Raw genomic sequence first — 25,598 nt, 5'->3', positions numbered from 1 at the left:
ATGTGGTTATAAAATATTTCATAGATATATATATATTATGTATGATGCTTTATTTTGGACAAACGAGAAAGGAGCACTCAATACATGCTAGAGAGGATACGCTAGTTTATATATATATACATACACATACACACACTTTTACTTGTTTCAGTCATTGGATTCTGGTCATGCTGGAGCACTGCCTTGAGACTAGTTTCCATACATATGTATATGTGTGTATGTGTATGTATATATATATATATAGGGAGAATTCATGCAAAAAAACAAAAGACAAAGACAGGTGGTGTAGACAACAAACAGATATATTAGTTTAATAAGAAGTGAACCCGGAACCATGTGGTTTGTAAGCAAGCTACTTACCACACAGCCACTCCTACACCTATATATATATATATATATATATATATACACACACACACCACAATTTTATTTCAGTTTCCATCTACGAAATCCTCTCATAAAGCTATGATTAGGCTGAAGCTAAAACAGAAGACATTTGCCCAAGGTGCTATGTGGTAGAACTGAACCTGGAACCCTGATCTTGGGAAGCAAACTTCTTACCACACAGCCACGCCTGAAAATAAAAATTTTCAATCTTCTCTAATGATTATGAAAAATTACTGCAGAATATATTACGAGAAAGCAACTTTTGCCTTCCCTGCTCTCGTCCTAACGCTGGGACATTCCCCGCCTTCGCCACCTCCCTGCCCAGTTCCTGTCACCCCTCGAATTTGAAACAGTGAACAGTGTCCCTACACCTACCAACACCATGACAAGGAAGTGATGGAGAATTGAAACTGTTATGACAACATGGAATATTCATCATCTGTCATATGTCATGAGTATTCTCTTTCCTGCCCCTCCCCTCGGGTTGACATTCAAACACACACACATGCACACTTACATACACATATACATACTTCATTAACGTTCCTTGGTTATTGGGCGTTAAATATTTTTAATCTGCAGTGTGATTACATTTCTCTGTATGTGTGGGTGGGTGGGTGTGGATAAGTGTGTGTGGACAATATTAATATTATTTCTTTATTGCCCACAAGGGGCTAAACATAGAGGGGACAAACAAGGACAGACAAAGGGATTAAGTCGATTACATCAACCCTAGTGTGTAACTGGTACTTAATTTATCAACCCCGAAAGCATGAAAGGCAAAGTTGACCTCGGCGGAATTTGAACTCAGAACGTAATAGCAGACAAAATACCTCTTTCTTTACTACCCACAAGGGGCTAACCACAGAGAGGACAAACAAGGACAGACAAACGGATTAAGTCGATTACATCGACCCCAGTGTGTAACTGGTACTTAATTTATCGACCCCGAAAGCATGAAAGGCAAAGTTGACCTCGGTGGAATTTGAACTCAGAACGTAACGGCAGACGAAATACCTCTTTCTTTACTACCCACAAGGGGCTAAACACAGAGAGGACAAACAAGGACAACAAGGATAAGACGATTACATTACATCGACCCCAGTGCGTAACTGGTACTTAATTTATCGACCCCGAAAGGATGAAAGGCAAAGTTGACCTCGGCGGAATTTGAACTCAGAACGTAACGGCAGATGAAATACTGCTAAGCCTTTCGCCCGGTGTGCTAACGTTTCTGTCAGCTTGCCGACTTCGTAGGTGATATTAATATTGAAGTTACCGAGTTTTAAAAAAAGTGCATTGAAATGAAGAATTCCAATTTCATTTTGCTAAGCATGTGTGTGCACGTGCACACACACACACACACACATACACAATCTGGAAAAGCTAGGTTTTTTCAGAAAAGGAAATCACCCAGCTAACACACACCTTACTAATACAACCTGTAAGCGGAACAGCAAAAATATGCAAGACTTTTCTCAAGTTCACAATGTGATATTATTTATTTTATCTACATTCCAATGACTGAGCTTTGTATCTTTGTATAGAAAGCAGCTCCTTCCTTACAGGAAGACTTCAAATAATGAAAACCAGAAGAGAACATGAATATTTATAGAAAAAAAAAAAAGTGTTTGGGAAGGGTGAAAAATCAGGGACACCTGCCGCATGAAAAAACAAAAAAAAAAAAAAAAAAGCTAAGTTATATGTCCACACACATCTCCATATATGAAAGGCCAAGTCATGTGTCCCTACGTTTGTTGTTTGATGGTTTCAAACATGTTCATTCAAGTTATGAGAATATGAAATAGAAGAAGAAAGAAAAGCACTAGCTGTGCTCGGTCGGAGTGGTGGAATAGAGGGGAAAATATGAGGAAGTTTTATATCCTGCCACAGGTTGTTATTGATAAATTATGTGGCAGAGGTTTAACCAATGTGTTCACACAACGTACTTCACGAAACTACCAAAATGCTCTCTCCGAATATTATCAACCTCTACTCTTTATAAGAGTTTGGCTAGTCCCGTTGTTCCAATCCCCCCAGGGGGTGTCAATGACTCTTGCCACAACATCTCCCCCTTTGTGATTGACTTCCATTGGAAGTTAACTTTATTTTTTATTTACTCTTTTACTTGTTTCAGTCATTTGACTGTGGCCATGCTGGAGCACCGCCTTTTAGTCGAGCAACTCGACCCCAGGACTTATTCTTTGTAAGCCTAGTACTTATTCTATCGGTCTCTTTTGCCGAACTGCTAAGTTACAGAGATGTAAACACACCAGCATCGGTTGTCAAACGATGTTGGGGGGAACAAACACAGACACACAAACATATACACACATACATATGTGTATATACATATATACGACGGGCTTCTTTCAGTTTCCGTCTACCAAATCCACTCATAAGGTTTTACTATAATAATTACCATTCAGATAACGAGTTAGCAGAATCTTTTAGTCTTTTATTCTTTTACTTATTTCAGTCATTTGACTGCGGCCATGCTGGAGCACTACCTTCAATCGAGCAACTTGACCCCGGGACTTATTCTTTTGTAAGCCCAGTACTTATTCTATCAGTCTCTTTTGCCGAACTGCTAAGTAACGGGGACATAAACACACCAGCATTGGTTGTCAAGCAATGCTAGGGGGACAAACACAGACACACACACGCATACATATATACGACGGGCTTCTTTCAGTTTCCGTCTACCAAACCTACTCACAAGGCTTTGGGCGGCCTGAGGCTATAGCAGAAGACACTTGCCCAAGGTGCCACGCAGTGGGACTGAACCCGGAACCATGTGGTTGGTAAGCAAGCTACTTACCACACAGCCCCTCCTGCGCCTGTGTATAGTGTGCAAATTGCTTGGCAACATTTAGTTTCTCCTTGCATCTTGTGTTCAAATTGCGCTGAGGGCAGACATTGTTTATCATCCTTGCAGGGGATGCGAAGGGGCCAATAAAATAAGCAGCAGTTAAACACTGACCCATCCCCTCCCCTTCCCCACCACCACCGATGTAATCGACTAGCCCCCCCCCCCTCCCCTCATCATCCCCCCACCACCACCAAATTTCAGTGCCCATAGGATAAAAGATTATCATTATTATTATAGCACCAGCAAACGGTCTACTTTCACCCTCAAAACCTCTCACACCACCAACACCACTACCACCACCACCACCACCACCACCACCACCACCACCACCACCACCACCACCACTACCACCAACACCATAATCTCACAACAAAGTCAACACTGAATGTCTCCTTTTTAAAGTAAACAAAAAGAACAGCAGAACAGCTACTACTACTACTACTACTACCACAACCACCATTACTACTACTACTACTACTACTACTACTGTTACTACTGCTGCTGCTGCTACTACTTACACGACTGTCAGTACCACCACCACCACCACCACCAATAATACTAAAACTGTCAGCACCACTGCCACTAGTATCACCACCACTACTACTACTGCTGCTGCTGCTGCTGCTACTACTACTACTACTACTACTACTACTACTACTACTACTACTACTACCACTACTTCTCTCAGCACTGTCAGCACTGCCACCATTACCACCATCACCGCAACTACTGCCATTACTATAAGAACTATTACTAAACACCACCTCTGCTAACAATACTACTACCACTACCAACACAACCACCAATACCACCACCACCACCACCACCACCACCACCACCAGAAACAACCATACTGTATTCCCAGCTGTCCTCAAGTCAATGTGGACAAAAGTAGAAAGAGGGGTGGTGGTAGTGGTGGGGTGGCAAAGAATGTAAATTGTTGCCTAGAGACAAGTTCAGAGGGGAGAGAGAGGGAGAGGGAGGGGAGGGAGACAAGGAAGAGGTGATTGTAGACTTTATCTGAAATGTGTTTACACAACACAGAACACGAAGTATGGCGTCTTACACACTCATTCATATATATACACAATATATATATACATATATATATATATATATATATATATATATATATATATATATATATATATATATATATATATATATATGTATAGATCTATATATATATATATATTATATATATATATATATATAATATATATATATATGTATATATATATACATATATACATATATATATATATAATATATATATATATATATATATATATATATACATATATATAACACACACACATATATATACATCCACAACAACATATATATATATATACGCACACACAAGTTTATATATACATATAAGTATATATACTCATATATATATATATGTATATGTATATATGTGTGCATATATGCGTATGGATGTATATCTACATGCATACATACACACATCTACAATGCTACACACACATGTATGTGAGTGTGTGCACTTGTGTATGTTTATCTGTATACATACACATATATAATAAATATATATATATATATATATATATAAACACACACGTGTGTGTGTGTGTGTGTGTGTGTATCTCTTTGTCTTTCACATTGCAAGCTAATTCTAAATTAACTCCAATGTTTTACAATTAGTGTAAAACCTTTTGCTCACCTGTATTGTAAGGACGAAGGGAAATATTACCTTGCTTGGATACAGGTGAGGCTTGATGAAAGGAAGGGCATATGGCCATAGGAAATCTACCTCAAAGAATTTTGTATGATCCATGGAAGCATGGAGAAGGTGGACATTAAAACAATGATGATGATGATGAAGATATATTATTAAGCACAGGTATGGTCCCATGGTTAAGAAATTCATTTCCCAGTTACTTGGTTTTGTAGTAGAACAGTTTTGTGCCAACCAAAACAAAAACTAAAAAAGTGCATTTTGTTTGTTTGTTTGTGTGTGTGTCTTGTTTACATTTGTATATTGGCAAAAGTCACAAGCCATGGGGCATTAGTGTGTTGCCATCACATTAGCTGTCAACGAATTGTCTGTTCGTTTCACATCTTTCAAGATATGCTAAATATAATATCGCTTGTTCGACAAACAGGTAAGGTTTAATGACAGGAAGTGCATCCAGTTGTAAGATATGCCTTGATAATAATGTACATTCGTCTGACCCATGCTAGCATAGTAAACCAGACGTGAAATAAATGAATCACATCATATATATAAATATATATGTGTGTATCATCCTCATCATTATCATCGTTGTCGTTGTCATCATCATCATCATCATCATCGTCGTCGTCATCATCATCATCGTCATCATCATCATCGTCATTGTCATCATCGTCATCATCATCATCATTGTTGTCATCGTCGTCATCATCATCATCGTCATCATCATCATCGTCATTGTCATCATCGTCATCATCATCATCATTGTTGTCATCGTCGTCATTATCGTCATCATCGTCATCATCGTCGTCGTCATCGTCATCATCGTTGTCATCGTCATCATCATCATCATCGTCGTCCTCGTTGTTGTTATCATCATCATTTAATGTTTGCTGTCCATGCAGGCATGAATTGGACTGTTTTAACCAGAGCTGGCAAGCTGGGGAGCTGTGCTAGACTCTAGTCTGGTTTTGCATGGTTTCTATGGCTGGATGCCCTTCCTAATGCCAACCACTTTACAGCATGTGCTGGGTGATTTTATATATGGCACTGCACAGGAGCTTTTACGTGGCACCATACGGGCACCGCTTGGGTGCTTTTACGTGGCACTGTCACAAGTATTTTACACCACCAGAGGAAGCAGTCTCAACATTTCTGCTGCACAGTACAGGTCTTCTTGAGCAGAGTAAGGTGCCAGGCATCTTGGTCCTCTGTGTGTGTATATGAATATGTATAGATGAAAAGATAGATAGATCTTAAGTGCAACATCATCATTATCATCATTTAACGTCTGCTTTCCATGCTAGCATGGGTTGGACGATTTTGACTGAGGACTGGCAAACCAGATGGCTGTGCCAGGCTCCAAACTGATCTGGCAGAGTTTCTACAGCTGGATGCCCTTCCAAACGCCAATGCAAATATACCATTATTAAGAGATATCATCCAATTTCTTGGGCTTAAGTTCAAGGGATGTTATTGGTGTAGAAAAGGCAAAGTCGTACGTCAATGTTTTGAAATCAACTTTTTGAATAAGAACCAGTATGTGGTTAAAGGGAAGAGGAGAGAGAGACCTTGTTGAACATATGTGCAACAGTTGTCGAAAAGCAGAAATCTTGGGGAAAAAAAAAAGCTGTGTTGCAGAGATGATGGAAGGCAAGGGAGTGTGGAGGAGACTGGTTGGATAAGATTTGTCTGTGCTTTACATGACACGCACGCACACATACATACACATACATACATACACATGTGTATTGTCTACAGATGGCTTGATGCAGTTTCTTATAGTTTCTCTAGAGATGGTAAAGTGTGATAGAGGGATGATGATGCTCTGATGCTGTCAGTACAGGGAATGGTGAGATGAGAGAGAGAGAGAGAGAGAGAGAAAGAGCGAGATGTGTGACAAAGAAATTGGAAAAAGAGCAATAGATAGACAAAAACAGAGTGAGGGCAACGATGTTCCTTCTCGAGCCATGCCAAGCTCATAAGGGCCAGTTTCCTGGTTTCAGTGGTGTAGAAATTCCCCACCTGGACAGGACCTGGTCCATCGCAGGATTACTTATTTTTGCCAGCTGAGTGGACTGGAGCAACGTGAAATGAAGTGTTTTGTTCAAGAACACAACACAACGCCCGGTCCAGGAATCGAAACCACAACCATACGATCATGAGTTCAATACCCTAACCACTAAGCCACGCTTATTTAAGGATGCAAAGTGAGGGGACCGTCAATGTAGGTTCCTAAATACTACCCTCGTGTGCTTGTCTTCGTGAATGGTCAGGTCTTCTGCAGCACCACATGCTTCTAACCAGTATAGTCCTTTGTCATCTCTTCTGTGAGCAGCAGCATCTTCAGATCGGTCTCCATCACTTTCTTCCAAGATTCCAATAATTTGGAATGCTCAGGTCCTATGCCAAAATCATCCTCTACATGCATCACATGCCTGCACTAGCATAGCACTTTCTCTTGTGTTCTATACTCAATTCCTCTTATGCTCAGTTCTTCTCTTGGCCCATTTGTACCCTGGTGTTCATGCACACGAATATTACACATGCAGGAGTGGCTGTGTGGTAAGTAGCTTTCTGACTAACCACATGGCTCCGGGTTCACTCCCACTGCGTGGCATCTTGGGCAAGTGTCTTCTAGTATAGCCTCGGCCAACCAAAGCCTTGTGAGTGGATTTGGTAGACGGAAACTGAAAGAAGACCATTGTATATATGTATATATATATATATATTTATATATACTCGTGTGTGTATATGTTTGTGTGTCTGTATTTGTCCCCCCAACATCGCTTGACAACTGTTGCTGGTGTGTTTACGTCCCCATAACTTTGCAGTTCGGCAAAAAGAGACTGATAGAATAAGTACTAGGCTTCCAAAGAATAAGTCCTAGGGTTGTGAAATTCTTAGTGGTATTTTGTCTGCCTTCATGTTCTGAGTTCAAATTCTGCTGCGGTTGACTTTGCCTTCCATCCTATCGGGGTCAATAAATTAAGTACCATTTATGCACTGGGGTTGATGTAATCGACTTAATCCTTTTGTCTCTCCTTGTTTGTCCCCTCTATGTTTAGCCTCTTGTGGGCAATACAGAAATAAGAAATAGTAACTGAAGTGAAATGGTTAAATTATCACAATTTCAGAAAATTTCAGAAATGAGTGAGATAGAGATAAAGAGGGAGAGAAAGAAAAGGAAAGAGAAAGAGAAAAAGGAAGAGCAAGTAATAGGGGTAGAATAAGAGTTTTAGTGATTAGGTATCAATGAGAAACAAACCTAATTATGCACGTGTGTGTGTGTGTGTGTGTGCGTGTGTGTGTGCGTGCGTGTGTGCATGTGTGTGTGTGCGTGTGTGTGTGTGAGCGTGTGTGTGTGTGTGTGGTGTTGTGCGTGTGGTGTGTGCGTGCGTGTGTGCATGTGTGTGTGTGCGTGTGTGTGTGCGTGAGTGTGTGTGTGTGTGTGTGTGTTCTATGTATTTATCCTTTCGATAACAAACTGCCCTTAATTTTAATGAAGCAGACTTTGGGATTTATCTTGATTTAAATTACAACTTCCTATTGAAATTTCATGTTTTATTATGTTCGAAACATCAGTTTAATAAGGATGGAGTTATTTTTATAAATGAATTTAAAGAAAAAGCTGTGTATTTCAACAGAAATCTGCCATTAAAAGGGTTGAATATTGTGTAGTTAAGTGATTGTATAGGAGTTACAATTGTATGAGATAGAGCGAGGTATGTGAAGGAAGGAAGGAAGGGTGGTAGGATATATATATATATATATATAGATAGATAGATAGATGATATATATATATATATATATAGATAGATATATAGATATATAGATGATAGATAGATAAATAGATAGATAGATAGATAGATAGATAGATAGATAGATAGATAGTTAGCTACCTAGCTAGCTAGATAGATAGATAGTTAGACAGATAGATAGATAGATAGATAGATGGATAGAGAGATAGATGGATAGATAGATAGATGGATAGATAGATGGATAGAGATAGATAGATAGATAGATAGATAGATAGATAGATAGATAGATGGATAGATAGATGATAGATGGATGGATGGATGGATGGAATGATGGATGGATGGATGGATGGACAGACAGACAAACAGACAGACAGACAGACAGATAGATAGATAAATAGATAAATAGATAAATAGACAGACAGAAGGATAGACAGAGAGACTTACAAAAGGACAGACAGAAAGACAGGCAGACAGATAGATAGATGGTTAGATAGAGTCAGAGTGTGAGAGAACAAGAAAGAGATACAGTGCATAGAACAGACAGAGAGGTAAGAGAGAGAGAGAGAGAGAGAATGAAAGAGAGAGGGAGAGGTAAGTAAAAGAGAGAGGAAGAAGAGGGAGGGAGTGGAAGAAATGCAGCATGTTCTCAGAGGCTTCTTGAGGAAGTGATTAGCAAAAGAAAATGTCACATCATGACATAGACATGAGATGTAGTGAGTGGGAGGCAGAAGAGGGTGGAAGGGTGGACAAAGGTGAAGGCATAGTCGTGGGTGTATGTGGTCGTGTCTACAACACACACACACATGCATAGACATACATATACAGCATACATATATATATACATACACACACATATATATGTACCTATACATACACACACACACACACACATATATGTATATGCACACGTATATACATTGATGTATGGCACATTCATACCAAAGTCTTAGCCAAGTGCAAACAAAACAGGTCTGACATAATTGTTTAGGGCAGAAAACAAGAAAATTATGTGGATGTCAGCTGTCTCGACGGATGTGAACGTTTCACATTAAAATTAACGAGAAAGCGAACATTTCGTTTAAAATTAACAAGACAGTGAACCTTTATGGTCGACTACTTTGAAATTTACAGTTTCTCTAACTGGATTATAAATTTAGATGAGTAGCCCAAAATCATTGTTCTACTTGCTTTGCTAAGTATTAGACAATGATAAATGAGTCTCATGGAACCAATGTCAAATGAGCCTCACAGAGCCAATGACAAATGACGGAGACCCTTGCTGTGTTTGGGTAGGAGATCCATAAAGCCAAGTGAAATTGTAGTTGTGGCAGATACTGGTGTCATGCAAACTGGCACTTGTGCCAGTGGCACGTAAAAGCACCCATTACACTATCACAGTGGTTGGCATTAGAAAGAGCATCAAGCTGTAGAAACCGTGCCAAATCAGACTGGAGCCTGGTGCAGCTCCTTGGCTTGTCAGCTCTGGTCAAACTGTCCAACCCGTGCCAGCATGGACATCATCATCATCATCATCACCATTGTTTAACGTCCGCTTTCTATGCTAGCATGGGTTGGATGATTTGACTGAGTTCTGGCGAACCAGATGGCTGCACCAGGCTCCAATCTTGATCTGGCAGAGTTTCTATAGCTGGATGCCTTTCCTAATGCCAACCACTCCGAGAGTGTAGTGGGTGCTTTTTACATGCCACCAGCACGGGGGCCAGTCAGGCAGTACTGGCAATGACTTCGCTTGAATCTTTTTACACATGCCACCGGCACAGGTGCCAGGAAGACGACACTGGTAACGATCATGCTCGAATGGTGCCCTTTTACGTGCCACCAGCACAGAAGCCGGTTAGCCACTCTGTCAATGATCACACTCGTATGGTGTTCTTTGCACCCCGCTAGCATGGATGCCAGCCATCAAATTTGATTTTGATTTTGATTTCACTTGACTCAACAGGTCTTCGCAAGCAGAGTTTAGTGTCCAAAGAAGGAAAAGGTACGCATAAGTGGGCTGGTTATGCTCCTGGCATAGGCCACAGGTTATGGTCTCATTTGGCTTGCCGGGTCTTCTCAAACACAGCATATTTCCATGCCCCAGCATGGCCATAATCAAACGACTAAAACAAGTGGCTGATAAAAGCTTAAAGATGTACCTATTTACTGTTGTTGCTTTGTTCTTCAGTTTGGAAAAAGCTCTTTTGTTTTTGAGAGAAATCAAAATAGAAAAAGAACATGTATGTGCATTCAGGAGAAGGAAGACATCTCCTGACCACAAATGCAGAGTTTGCTTTATAAATGTTATCAATTGACTAACTAGTTATAACTAGTTATAATTGTTATCACTGCACACATTTTTTTTCTCTCCTTGTTTCTCTCTGTGCTCCTTTCTGTAGAAGAGCGTAGGCTCGAAACGTAAAAGACTTTTTCAATTCCTGAGCGTTATACTAATACATCTGTTTGTTTTGTACACAACCTGTCTTCGTCTTTTGTTTTTTTCATGAACTCTCCCCATATAACTGTTATCAATTGACTAACTAGTTATAAATAGTTATAAATGTTATCAATTGACTAACTTGTTTTGTACCAACCTGCTGAGACCTATGTATGACTGAATTTAGGTCCTGGGAAACAAAATGTATTTTTTCATAAGTCATCATTATAAATACTCTACATATCTTGGATAATAAAAATTGCTGAGATCCTCTTAAAATTTAATGGGCGATGATTACATAAACGATGGCAAAAAGAAAAACATTCCTTTAAACACTCTAAAAAAGGAGTCTTGGTTTCCTTCCAGATCTGTAATTGATCACACTGTTGGTCAAAAACAAACACTAAATTGCTAATCAGAACGGTATATAAGTCAATGAAAGGTGAAGTGACTAGTGTACTGAGACTGAACTGAAATTGAAAAAAAGAACTACATACACCACAATAGAAATTGTTAAACAAAAAAAAAAACCTTCTTTTCATTCTCTCCATCTTTTCTCTTTCTTCTCCATTTGTTTTATAAAAAACTCAGTAAGACAAAACTTTCAATAATGTATGTTTGTTATAATCTTCGTTGAACATTAACAATGAAACTCATTGAAATTTCTGTGATTGTTTGAACATTATTAGATGGGTTAAACATGTTTATTGAAATTTTACTTTGTAACTTTAAACTCCCCCATCGCCTCCCCCCAACACTTTTTTTAACATATATATATATATTTTGTACCATTGATAAATAAAAAAATTGTTGAAACTAGTTTGGTATGTGAATAAATCTATTTAAAAATTTACAGGTTTTTTAGATTCAGGTGCATTTTCAAATACCAAAACAAATTTTCATACACACACAAATATGTGTATATGTGTCAGCATGTGTGTTTGTCCCAACCTATATACTTTTAGTGCAACCCACCCCATCGCCACCCCCACACTAATTAGATCTTCTAAGTTAACAGAAGTCATCCCGCCATGGATGCCTCTCCTGCTACTGACTCTGGTTCTCTTCATGTGTTGCATCTCTTGTAATCCTGCCAGAAATCACTCCGTTCCTTGTGAGTACAATTTGCTTGCACCGAGTGCAGAGTATCCAAGCATCAAGTTCTTGCAGACTCCCCACCTGTTTCTTTAAATATCTAGGACGGTTACTACCCAGAAAAAATGCTGTCGCAAATTTTTGTATCTTAACCCATATGAAGCTGTCTCATCCAACGCTTGCTTGCTCTGGCAATTCTCTTCACTTGCCATCTTCACCAGTTTGGTGATAAATAAAAATCATTTGGCAATAATCTTTTGGACTTCAAATTCTTTATTTAAAACTTTAACACACAGTTTATTGTGAGGTATATTTTCCATCTTAATATGGCTAACCACTAAGGGTGGGTGTTACTGTAGCTTATAGCCCCAGGAGAACATCGTCTCCAGCTGGCTTTAGGCACACTTTCTGTGCACTTATGGTATTTGCAAAGAGAGGTCATCCTTCCCTCGTCAACCTAAGTGATACGCACGGACTAGACTTATTATTATACAGTTTATTGTTTATAATTTATCTGTTATTTTTTTCATATTTCTTCATTGCTCACAAGGGGCTACACACAGAGGGGACAAACAAGGACAGACAAACGGATTAAGTTGATTACATCGACACCAGTGCATAACTGGTACTTAATTTATTGACCCCGAAAGGATGGAAGCCAAAGTCGACCTCAGCGGAATTTGAACTCAGAACGTAGAAATCAACTACAACATCCAGTGTTACTTTGTTTTAAAGACAGTAATCTATAATTTGAGTGAGATTTGGTTGTTATTTCTAGCAGATCAACACACCATGTACAGGTTCCTGTATGAGATTGCCTGAGTTGATGTGATGGTGACTGGTGTTTAATCTACGTATCTAAATATAACTCCATATATTTCGATAAAATTATAAAAATATACACAGAAACATGTATAGTGTATATGAAGAGAGAGAGAGAGAGAGAGAGAGGACTGAGAAATAGAGAGAGAGGGGGAGAAAGAGAGAGAGAGAGAGAGAGAGGACTGAGAAATAGAGAGAGAGGGGGAGAAAGAGAGAGAGAGGAAGGAAGAGTGTGTGCATGCATGTGTATGTATGAGAATATATATGAGGCAGAGACTTGGAGAAATATATGTAGAAAGGAAGTGTATGTATGTGTGGTGTGTGTATGTATATAATATGTGTACGTGTGTATATTTATATATATATATATATATATATATATATATATTATATATATACACACACACACAAATACATTTTGTATGGTGTGTGTCAGTAGGAGCAAAAGGTGGAGATAAAGACAGTGTTTGTTTATAAGGACAAAATATGCCCTAAATATGGATATATATATAATATATACACACACATGCAAATGTGTGTATGTTAAAGAAACATGCAGAAATAGTGGGAAGAGAGATTGTTTATATATATAAATTTTTCATTAAAAGATTGTGCAAAGTAATTCATATATGTGAAAGAGAAGAAGAGAAGAAAGAGGAACTGAGATAGTGTGGTTACATAAAGATTTTGTATAAAAGCTACATATATATATATATAAATGTATGTATATATGTATATATGCATCTAGTTTTATTACTAGACAGAAAGCTATATTGGGAAAGAGGGACACTATCAGAACTGGCATCTGTAAGTAAGTTTTCTCAGATAGGGATTTTCATGTATATTTATGTAATATATATCACACAGACTACACAATCAATATGTGCGTACTAGCTTCTGCAGTATGCCACGAATACATATGTACATAATATACATATGTATGTATGTATATCATGTAAAAAGCACCATCTGAACGTGGCCGATGCCAGCGCCACCTTGACTGGCTTCTGTGCTGGTGGTACGTAAAAAGCACCAACCAATCGTGGTCGCTGCCAGCCTCCCCTGGCACCTGTGCCGGTGGCACGTAAAAAGCACCCACTACACTCACAGAGTGGTTGGCGTTAGGAAGGGCATCCAGCTGTAGAAACACTGCCAGATCAGACTGGAGCCTGGTGCAGCCTCCTGGCTTCCCAGACCCCGGTCGAACCGTCCAACCTGTGCTAGCACGGAAAACGGACGTTAAATGATGATGATGATGATGATGATGATGATGATGCATATATATGATATATGTCTGCAAGTATATATATATATATATATACCCAAACTGATTAAAGAGGTAACTCCCAAAACTGATTAAAGGGGAATAGAATCCCATTACCTTTAAACAAAGTCTTGACAGATTTCTTCAAGGAATTCCAGATCAGCCACCCATACCTGGATACAACTTACTCGACAAGAACTCACTACTTGAATGGACCATAAACAAAACTTGACTTAAACAAGATTTAGATAATCCTATTAGGTGGTGCTATTAAGTTAGACATGGCTTGGACCAATCTTTGGTCGAAAGATATCTAAGTTTTATCTAAGTTTTACACACGCACACCACACATTTACCTACAAGCATATATATATGTGTATAAATATAGTGTTTACTTGCTTCAGTCATGACTGCGGCCATGCTGGAGTACCGCCTTTAGTCGAACAAATCGACCCCGGGACTTATTCTTTGTAAGCCCAGTAATTATTCTATTGGTCTCTTTTGCCGAACCGCTAAGAGACGGGGACACAAACACACCAGCATCGGTTGTCAAGCAAATGCTAGGGGGACAAATACAGACACACAAACATATACATACACACATATATATACATATATACGACAGGCTTCTTTGAGTTTCCGTCTACCAAATCCACTTACATGGGTTTGGTCGGCCTGAGGCTATAGTAGAAGACACTTGCTCAAGATGCCATGCAGTGGGATTGAACCTGGAGCCATGTGGTTTGGTTGGTAAGCAAACTACTTGATGACCTATTCTAGTGCGTTTACATCCCTGCAACTTAGCGGTTCAGCAAAAGAAACTGATAGAATAAGTAGCAGGCTGTAAAAAAAAAAAAAAAAAAAAAGAAAGTGGAGTTGGTTCTTTTGGCTAAAATTCTTCAATGCAGTGCTCCAGCATGGCCACAGTCTAATGACTGAAACAAGTAAACGATAAAGGATATTTGCATGCACGCACACACACACACACACATACGCACACACACACGCACACACACACACAAATACATGTGCAAATGTATAATGTATGCATGTGTGTCAGTTTGTACGCATGACACACACTGAGCGAGCAACAAATGGAATGAAATGTTAAACCATCAATTAAAAGGTTAAAATGCCAAATAATTTAAATTCCTCAAGTTTTAGTTTCTGGCGCTTTCTTTGGTACAATTTAGTATGATTTTCCATTGCATGTCTTTTTTAAAAAAAAAAATTTTCTTTTAATGCTTTAGAAATTTCTGTGCGTCTTCCTGCCCTCCTTCACCCCATGACACCAATAACGACAATAACCCTCTACTCCAACGTCACCCATGACGATGATGACAATCACCGCCACCACAATCATTACTACCCAGCGCCAGCACCACCACCACCACCGACAAGAATTGCCCTCTTCACCATAATCACTCACTCAATCACCCTCCACCACCACCACCACCAATGACAACACTAACGACACCCCACCTTCACTACCACTCCCTCCTCCCAGCCGAGGTGGGAGTTTTTGTCTTGCCAGTTACTTGGTGACCCTGTTGGTGCTAGTGCTATGTAAAAAGTACCGGTGCTGGCGCCGCAGAGAAAAGCACCCTGTATACTCTGTAAAGTAGTTGGAATTTTTTATTACCCACCAGGGGCCAATGCAGAAGGGACATTACACAGACATGTGGAGAGATAAAACATAAAAATAAAAAAAAAAAGGATTAAAAAAAAACATAAAAACATGTGATGTAATGCATGAAGATGGAAATGAGCTAAAAAAGGTAAGAGGAGACTTTTCAAATATAAATTAAGTGGAAGTAAACAAAAATAAGTGGAGGCCTAGTGGTTAGAGCAGCGGACTCGCGGTCGAGGGATTGCGGGTTTGAATCCCAGACCGGGCAATGTGTGTGTTTATGAGCGAAAAACCTAAGCTCCATGCGACTCTGACAGAAGGTAATGGCGAACAATCTGCTGAGTCTTTCGCCACAAATTTTCTCTCACTCTTTCCTCCTGCATCTTGCAGCTCACCTGCGACGGACTGGCGTCTCATCCAGGTGGGGAACCTACACGCCAAGGAAACCGGGAAACCGGCCCTTATGAGCTAGGCGTGGCTCGAGAAGGAACAAACAACATACAAAAATAAACATTTCCCATCTGACTGTTAATTTTGCTTCATTTTGAAAAATAATTTATTTTATGGTTTATGATTGTTTTGAAGGGCATCCAGCCGTAGAAACACTGCCAGATCAGACTGGGCCTGATGCAGCCTTTTGGCTTCACAGACCCCAGTTGAAGCGTCCAACCCATGCTAGCATGGAAAGCGGACGCTAAATGATGATGATGATGATGATGATGATGATGATATGGAGACACCAAAATCTCTTTTGGGTACTTAGGGTCTCTGTGGGTCTTAATCCAGCCCTGCACGCAGTGGGATTGAACCCAGGATCATATATGAGTGTGAAACGAACATCTTAAAACCATTCAGCCACCTCGCAGCTATGAAGTCCTAATAACCAATTCGAAACAGAGACTAAACAAAATATTAAGACCTTAAAAAGACTAACACGAAAACAGAGATTTAATACAAACCACAAGACGGAAACAAATAGTCTTAACTACAATAGATTTTGTCTCATGATATTAATCATAAGTTGGAATACGTACAAATTATTTACATTCAATTAGCTTTTAGTCTTTATTCTGTTATTCCTAAATAAACCTCAGTTGCGGTTGTTTGCTCTGTCTTATTAGGTATTGTTACTGGTGTTGAATAGATGGTGAAAATTGGAAGTTTGGTCTAGGTTGAAATGTTGGTGTCGGTGTTGTAACAAAATTAAGTGCGGTAATGTTGAATGCTGACAACCTTTACGCTTCGTTTGCTTATTTTTATTAAATATTTTAAATCAATATTATAAAGTTCATAAAAATAAAAAAATAACCCTTCCTACAAAGGCTGGTGCTAATAAAAGGTTAAAAAAAAATTTTTTTAAAAAGAATAAAAAGTCGTAGGGAAAAAATAGAGTAACTGGAAAAAATTTTGATCGATGAAAAACGGACAGTAAATTATTTTCCTTTAGAAATAAATGGTAATTCTGTGTGTGTGTTTGTGTGTGTGTGTGTGCTTTGTTTGTAATTTATTATAAAGTACAAGACTAAAAATGTCACTGTTTGACCAATCATACGGAATAAATAAAATAAGAGAACTGGAAACCCTGAAAGGGTTTGTGTTTGGTCGAGGAAGCATTATTGAAACGATCTTCTTGCAAAGAGGAATTGTTTTCAAAAGGCAACATTAACGGAATAATGTCTGTACCCGCCAAACATATTAAGGATTGAGAGGTAAACACAAGGAAAGCAAAACCACATAAAAACAAATTTTAGGCCCCAAAAGAATGTTTAAGGAGAATATTTGTCATCAGGTGGCCGCAAAGAGTCTGAGATGATACAACTGAGATGACATCGGGCATCAACAGGATGCAAATACTGGAACTGGAATCGGACATGTTCTCAGACAGGATTGAGAAATCAATTCTATGGTGGCCCTAAGGTGGCAGCCTGAGGAAAAGAAGAGTAGCAGGGTGCCCCAAAACGACATAGTGAAGAACCACTGACAAGGAAAGGAGATGAGAAGGTGGAGAAGCTGGAATTAGGGACCAGAACAGTAGCAAAAAACAGCTGGTTCGAGAGATTGTATTGTGGCCTTGTGTGTCTCAGAGAGAGAGAGAGAGAGAGAGAGAGAGAGAGAGAGGGAGGCATAGAGAGAGAGAGAGAAAGAGAGAGAAAGAGGGAGGCATAGAGAGAGAGAGGGGTACAGAGAGAGAGAGAGAGAGAGGGAAGCACAGAAAGAGAGAGGGGTATGGAGAGAGAGAGAGATAGGCAGAGAAAGAGAGAGGCAGAGAGAGAGAGAGGCAGAGAAAGAGAGAGAAAAGAGATGAGATTAGGAAGAGAATGAAAGAATGCATATTTTTTTGAGTTTATTGGTTTATCATGAAGGACAGAATCTGACCATATACAAGACGGATTATGATATGCAAGCATCCAAAGAAGCAGCATCAGCATTTATTTTATTTGATGGCTGTAGATATGACAACAGATACAGTTAATATGACAGAGATGGCCATATTTGGATGTGAGATAAACAGCAAACTTTACTAAACGAAATTTATGAAATGAAACGATTGGGTACAACTGTTAGGATGGTGGTGATCTGGCATGACCGACTGGACATTGAACCTGCTCTGGCAACAGTACATTTCAGCACACACACACACACAGACACACACAAGTGTGCATGAATGCAAACAGAAATATACATATACACACATGCACACATATATATTTATATATAGGCAGATAGGTAACTTGATGGATAGATAAATAGAGACGCTGCAATTTGATGAGAAATATCTGATGAGAAATAGTAAGTCTGCATTGAATCACCAATTCCAAACAGGCAGCACCAAAACATCTGTGCCAAGACATTTCAAACCTGGAGATATTTTACTTCAAAAATGATATCTGTTTTATATTCATTTTATCTGAATTCAGATCAGCCACAAATGATTTTAAATTATCTTATGAAAAACTTAACAATGTAATAACAGACAGTGTGCCATTTATGGTAAGATCTCAATAAAAGACTTGCTGTTTTATTCAAGAAGGAATTGGACAACCATCAACTGGTTTCTAATACCTTGATACTGTGTCGTTGTCTTATTCACCAGCAAAATTCACCAGCAAAATTTATGACCACTTTCTCTGAGAATGAAGAATGTGATGAAAGCATCAACAAAATGCATTAATTTCATGAAGAAATAAAAGACAGGACTACAGAAAATCAGAAGTAATTTTGGAAGTCATCAAAGTGGAAATATGGTGATTTATTATACCGTTGACAGGTCGACTGGCTAAGAAGGCGTTAGAAGTAATCTATAGAGGTTCGAAGAATTGAAACATGAAATGAAACTCTTCGTGGACATTGAGAGTAATCTTATTTACAGTTAGTGATGTAAAAACGATTGCGTGATCTGAAAGGAACCACTTCTTGTACAAGGAAAAAGGCAAAATCTTGCCTGGTACATTCATGTATCCCACTACAACTTCTTGTCCAAAACCATTCTTCAGGGCATAGTTGAGGGAGGGCAAAGGAGAGGCAGAGAGAAAAATGCTGGTTTGACAATATCAAAGTTAAAGACTGAACTGGTCACAACGTAGTGGACCTACTTTTGTGTGACACAGAACAGAGACCAGTGGAAGTGGCTGACTGTGAAAGCATCTAGAGTGGCACCCCAATCACTGGCTGTATCAGTTAAGGGATCTTGATGTTGATGATCACTAGCCACATGAATTATTAAACTTGAAATTTCAAGCCAATATCAGGAAGATTTTTATCAATACTACTATTGTTTGTAAGTCAATAAAAAAAAAAAACACTGCATGGTACATTTTCTAACACTGAAATAACAGAAACTAGCAGTATCGCCCAGTGTTGCTCGGGTTTGTTTCGACCCTTTAGAATTGGAATTTTTGTAAAGTGAAATTTTTGCATTATGTAGCTTGTAATTCTCTTTAAGTGAACATTTTTCTGGTTGGAATACACCGAAAAATGGCAACACAGCAGTCAAAAAATCGTAAAAAAATAGGGATTTTCATAGAAAAAAAAGCCCCTTTTTGATGTAAATAATTTTTGGTGTTAACATGGTCCAATCTGAATTTTTTTCTTCTACGGAAGGAAGAGTAAGCCTTCTATCATACTCTCAATTTTGGCCAACTTGCGCTGCAGGGTCTCAAAGGAGATAGTGTTAGTTGAAGGCTCCCAAACCTGCCACACACACACAGACAACTTCAGCTTTATATATAGAGAGATTAGAATCAATGGTAAAGTATGCTGTAGTGTGTTTTAATCTGTTTGATCAATTTTAAAAGGAGTTTTGAGAGTTATTAAATTATGAGTCCTGCTAACGAATAATATCCCAGACCCCTTCAGTTGCAATGGGAGATGAAGCCCTAGACTTTTTGTAAGCCCAACAAAGCTTAGATTATTCTCTGCCATTCAAATTTAATAGTTTTTTTTTTAGTTTCTCTATTTTAGAAATTTATAAATCGTATCAGCAAAGTCATTATCGTGTCAGGTTGCTTTATAGTAATTGTTCTGATTGTTTTTTTCATTGTGAGTTCAAGTTTACTTTTCATCCTTTTGGAGCCATCAGGCTTCAGTGTCTCCTTTGGCATATTTTCTACAGCCGGATGTCCTTCCCAGTACCCCCAAAATCTCAAAATAGTGATTTCTGTGCCAATCACACATAGCAAATTGCATGACTGCTTTCTACCTGTCATTGATGTTAACGAGTTTTTCTTAAAAAATTTATTCAACCAAAGAGAACTTTCAAAATCTTGCAAAACCAACATATACTTGCCACATCATCACCAGAACCATCTAACAACATCTCTGAGCATTCTAAAACCAAATAAGAACCCAACCTTCTCGTTAAGAATTATTATAAGAAGTTTCATTAAAATTTCAACGTGATACTCCATGATGCCTTTGGTGTTTCAGGATTTATAGCATTATAACTATCTCGTTAATTAAGGCATTATAACATTTTAATTAATGTTGCTTGGTGTGATCTCATGCATGCCCATGAATGCTTTAAAACTGAATATTCATATTTTTCTCAACCTGGAGTTGTTGTTGTTGCTGTTGTTGTTGTTGTGTTTGAATTTTGTAGTGTGAAGACATCATTTTTCTCTATTTCAGACACAATTTATTCAAGCATTATAAAATGAGATTTTTTTTTGTGGAGAACTTGTGAAAGGAACTACAAATAACAAAGGAAAACCTGTCCTTGATGCCCACGAAAATGGAAAGGAATATATATAAAAAAAAGGTGGGGGCTCGTTTTACAAAGGTTCCAAATTTGATTAACACGCAATTACATTTTCTTATCTAAAATGATTGCCAAATACACATGTCACAAGAATGAATACTATAATGGTAATAAAAGAAAAAAAAAAGACCAACACAAAATGAAAACACAGCAAAAGTGAGAGAAAATGAACAGTTTAGGGAACTCTGTCTTTACTCTTTTACTCTCTTTTACTTGTTTCAGTCATTTGACTATGGCCATGCGAGGAGCACCACCTTTTAGTCGAGCAAATCGACCCCATGACTTATTCTTCGTAATCCTAGTACTTATTCTATCGGTGCCTTTTTGCCGAACCACTAAGTTACAGGGACGTAAACACACCAGCATCGGTTGTCAAGCGATGTTGGGGGGACAAACACACACACACACACATACATATATATATGTATATGCAATGGGCTTCTTTCAGTTTCTGTCTACCAAATCCACTCACAAGGCTTTGGTCAGCCCGAGGCTATAGTAGGAGACACTTGCCCAAGGTGCCCCACAGTGGGACTGAACCTGGAACCATGTGGTTGGTAAGCAAGCTACTTACCACACAGCCACTCCTACGCCTATAAATAGTAAGACCTGCGTCTTACTATAAATAAGAAAAATATCTCAGACACACAAATAAGTAGTTTTGAAGATAGTAAGAACCATGACAACAAGAATACCAACAACACATACATCAAGTCAAATACTATCGCCTGATCAAACAGTCGCCGTGCCAAAGAGAACATTACTTTAATACAAATTGAAGAAACAGGATATTTTGATCTATTACAGTCACAACAAAAGAAAACAAAAATGTAGGTGGCAAATTTTGATAAAACCAAACAGCAGTTCTTTGCAATAGGAGCAAATCCGAGAGAGGACAAAGAGAAAAATTAGTATCTCTAAAGTAATATTTATCCCCACTTAAAAATGGATGTTGTGTTAGAATACTGGATACTGCAATAATTACTTGGAGAGAACTGCTCGTATAATCTTTTGGTGCATATAAGCACTCTTGTTTATATTGCTAGTGATAGAAAAATAATGCACCACTGCCAGAGCCGAGACTACCAAATCATGTGGTTTCAGCCTTCTCTGGCCTTGTTAATGGTAGACACCCAACTGCTGAAGATAGCAGTGATGTCCCAGCTACTGATATACATAGAATCACAGTGCCCATTGGACTAAATCTTCTCTCACATTCTCTTGTGTCCAATATAGTATAACGTTCTCTTTTCTGGACTTATCAGGAGGAATTCTCTGAATTGAAGAGGGTAAAAGTTATGGCACTGCTGTAGTTTCAAAACCAAAGAGTCAGCTGAATCACAGGCTAAAATCATGATATACACCTCTGACCTCTGCCACAGTACAGGAGGCAAAGAAATGGAAAGGGGATGATAGCAGACATGAGAAATTATGTGGGTCAATAGGTAGTCAAAGTGGTGAAAGCATGGTGGATAGCCTTCCTCAGTCTGATGGCTTTGATAAGGGAATTTGTATGGTGGAAGGCATGGCTGGAAATTATGTGTTTATGAAAAACACATGCTTATAAGGTTTACCCTATACTTCAAAACTATCCTAAAACTAGCAGTATTGCCTGGCGTTGCTCGGGTTTGTTTCAACCCTTTAGAATTGGAATTTTTGAAAAGTAAAAATTTTGCACTATGTAGCTTGTTATTCTCTTTAAGTGAACATTTTTCCAGTTGAAATATACTGAAAAATGACGACACAGCAGTCAAAAAATCGTAAAAAATAGGGATTTTCATAGAAAAAAAAGCACCTTTTTGATGTAAATAACTTTTGGTCTTAACATGGTCCGATTTGAAATTTTTCTTCTACGGAAGAAAGAGCAAACCTTCTTCTATCATACTCTCAATTTTGGTCAACTTGTGCCGCAGGGTCTCGGAGGAGATAGTGTTAGTTGGAGGCTACCAAACCTGTCATACACAGACAACTTCAGCTTTATATAGAGAGAGACTACTGCATATTGCTAGGCATCATCTTATTGCCACTGCCTTTATCTCTCTTTCCAGTTATGCCCACCCACCCTTATATAATGTGGGGTAGTCATGTATCTGCTCTGCAGCAAGAAAGTTTAAGCTTCATCATACTTCAGCTTCTCAATGTCAGGCACAAAACCACTTCCATCCCTACCACACTCCTACTCAATTGAAGTAACCTAGCAACCACACTAATGCCACAGACACACAAAAAAAAATTCAGTACATTTTGTAAAGTAGTTGGCACGAGGAAGGGCATTTAGCTGCATAAATCATACAAAGGCAGACATTGGCACTTAATGAAGTCCTATGATTCGTTGAATTTCATCACTGTCCAAACCAGGCCAGCATTGAAGCTGAATAAAATGACAATGATGATGGTGATGAAATATACATACACCCACACATACATTCATAGAATCGCACACGTCGATATATATATACAAAGGTACACATAGACACAAACACATTTCTTTTATATGTGCTTACTTATATAAGCACTATCTTTTTGAAGGAGAGCTTAAGCTCAAAATATCAGGGGGAACTTCTTGATTTTGCATTGAACATTAAACTAATAATTACATAGTTTTTATCGTGTCTTCCGTGTTGTTGAACATGATGTTAATTTTGTATATATATGTGCGTGCTCACGTGTGTGTGTGTGTGTGTAAATAACACTGAAGAAGAATAAAACAAAATCAGGATGCAAGAGCCAAATTTTTATCTTTTCAGCTATTGCCAAATTATATATATGTATATATATATACATACATATATATATATATATATATATATATATAATATATATATTATATATATATATATTATATATATATATATACACATACATACATATATATATATAGACATATATATATAAATATATACATACATATATATACATATAAATATATACATATATATACATATAAATATATACATACATATATATACATATAAACATATACATACATATATATACATATACATATATATATACATACAAAAACTGTGATACAATGGTTTTGCTGGCACTATTGTGAATTGGTTAATTGCTGTGTATATGTGTGTATGTGCACATGTGCTTGCGTGTTCATGTACAAGTGTGTGTGTGTGAGTCTTTTGGTTCATTTGTTGATTGTTGATGACATTCTTTGTTCTTTGTTCATGTTGTTGGAAGGAATACTTCTTATAAACACCAGCCAGAATTTGCCCTCGAGCAAAAACAAACCAACAATTACATACATTTTTTTTTCTGTTTTTTGACCGAAAAAAAAATCATACTTTCATATAAAAAAAAAAACTACATAGAAATCTATGTACACATATACAGGCATACATTGCATACATACATACACAGTTATACATGCAAAACATATCACATTCATACACATTCATACACATACATGTACTTAGATAACAACATATACATACATTTACTTACTTACATACAAACATATGCATACATCCATACATGCATAATATACATACATTCATACACATACACACACATACCTATGCTTAGATACATACATATACATACATCCACATACATACATACATACATACATACATACATACATACATACATACTTACATATACATACATCCACATACATACATACATACATACATACGTACATACATACATACACAACAATTTGTTAGAAATGGTTTGTTCTAGTTGTTTGAATGTGTGTATACAGGTGTGCATACACTGTGTTAATGTATGCATATATGGGTGTATATAATTGTACGAATGCGAAATAGGAGTATAGAGATCATTACGATTCTATGTGCATATGTGTGTATATGTGCATGTGTGTGTGTGTGTGTGTGTAAGTATGTATAATTGCATATATACAAATATATATGTATATATATATATATATATGTGTGTGTCTATAATTGTATGAAAGTGAGAGTATGTATATGTGGGTGTGAGTATATATGTTCAAAAGTGAGTGTGTGTATGAGTATGTATATGTGTATACGATTGTATGAATGTACATGTAATTACTATGTACGAATTTAGGTTCGTGTATTTGTAGCTGTGTGTGTCTGTGTGTATCTATGTGTGTGTGTACATGTGTGCAAGTGCAGGTGTGTGTGTGTGAGAGTGTGTGTGTGTATTCTTAACAAGTTTGAGTGTAATTAATTGTATACAACTTTGTCTTAAAGATACAATTATATATATATATATATATATATATACACTAGGGTTTGTTTGCAAGAACGTGTGTGTATGTAAGCGTGTCTTAGTTACTGATGTATTTAAAGCTAAAGATACGGTTTCTTAATTTTTAGAAACTTGCCAACAGGTATCTATCTCCACCTTTACACACACACACACACACAT

At 37.9% G+C, this 25,598-nt stretch overlaps 1 protein-coding gene across 20 annotated transcripts in view; it reads right to left on the bottom strand.

The window, feature by feature from the left end:
• LOC115218656 (protocadherin Fat 1) overlaps positions 1–25,598 on the bottom strand; it is a 185,814-nt gene that overhangs the window by 134,429 nt on the left and 25,787 nt on the right. The gene's annotated exons all lie outside the window — the stretch shown is intronic.

Source organism: Octopus sinensis, linkage group LG13 (assembly GCF_006345805.1).
Source record: "Octopus sinensis linkage group LG13, ASM634580v1, whole genome shotgun sequence".
NCBI lineage: Eukaryota > Metazoa > Mollusca > Cephalopoda > Octopoda > Octopodidae > Octopus > Octopus sinensis.
This window is presented reverse-complemented; position numbering and strand designations above follow the sequence as displayed.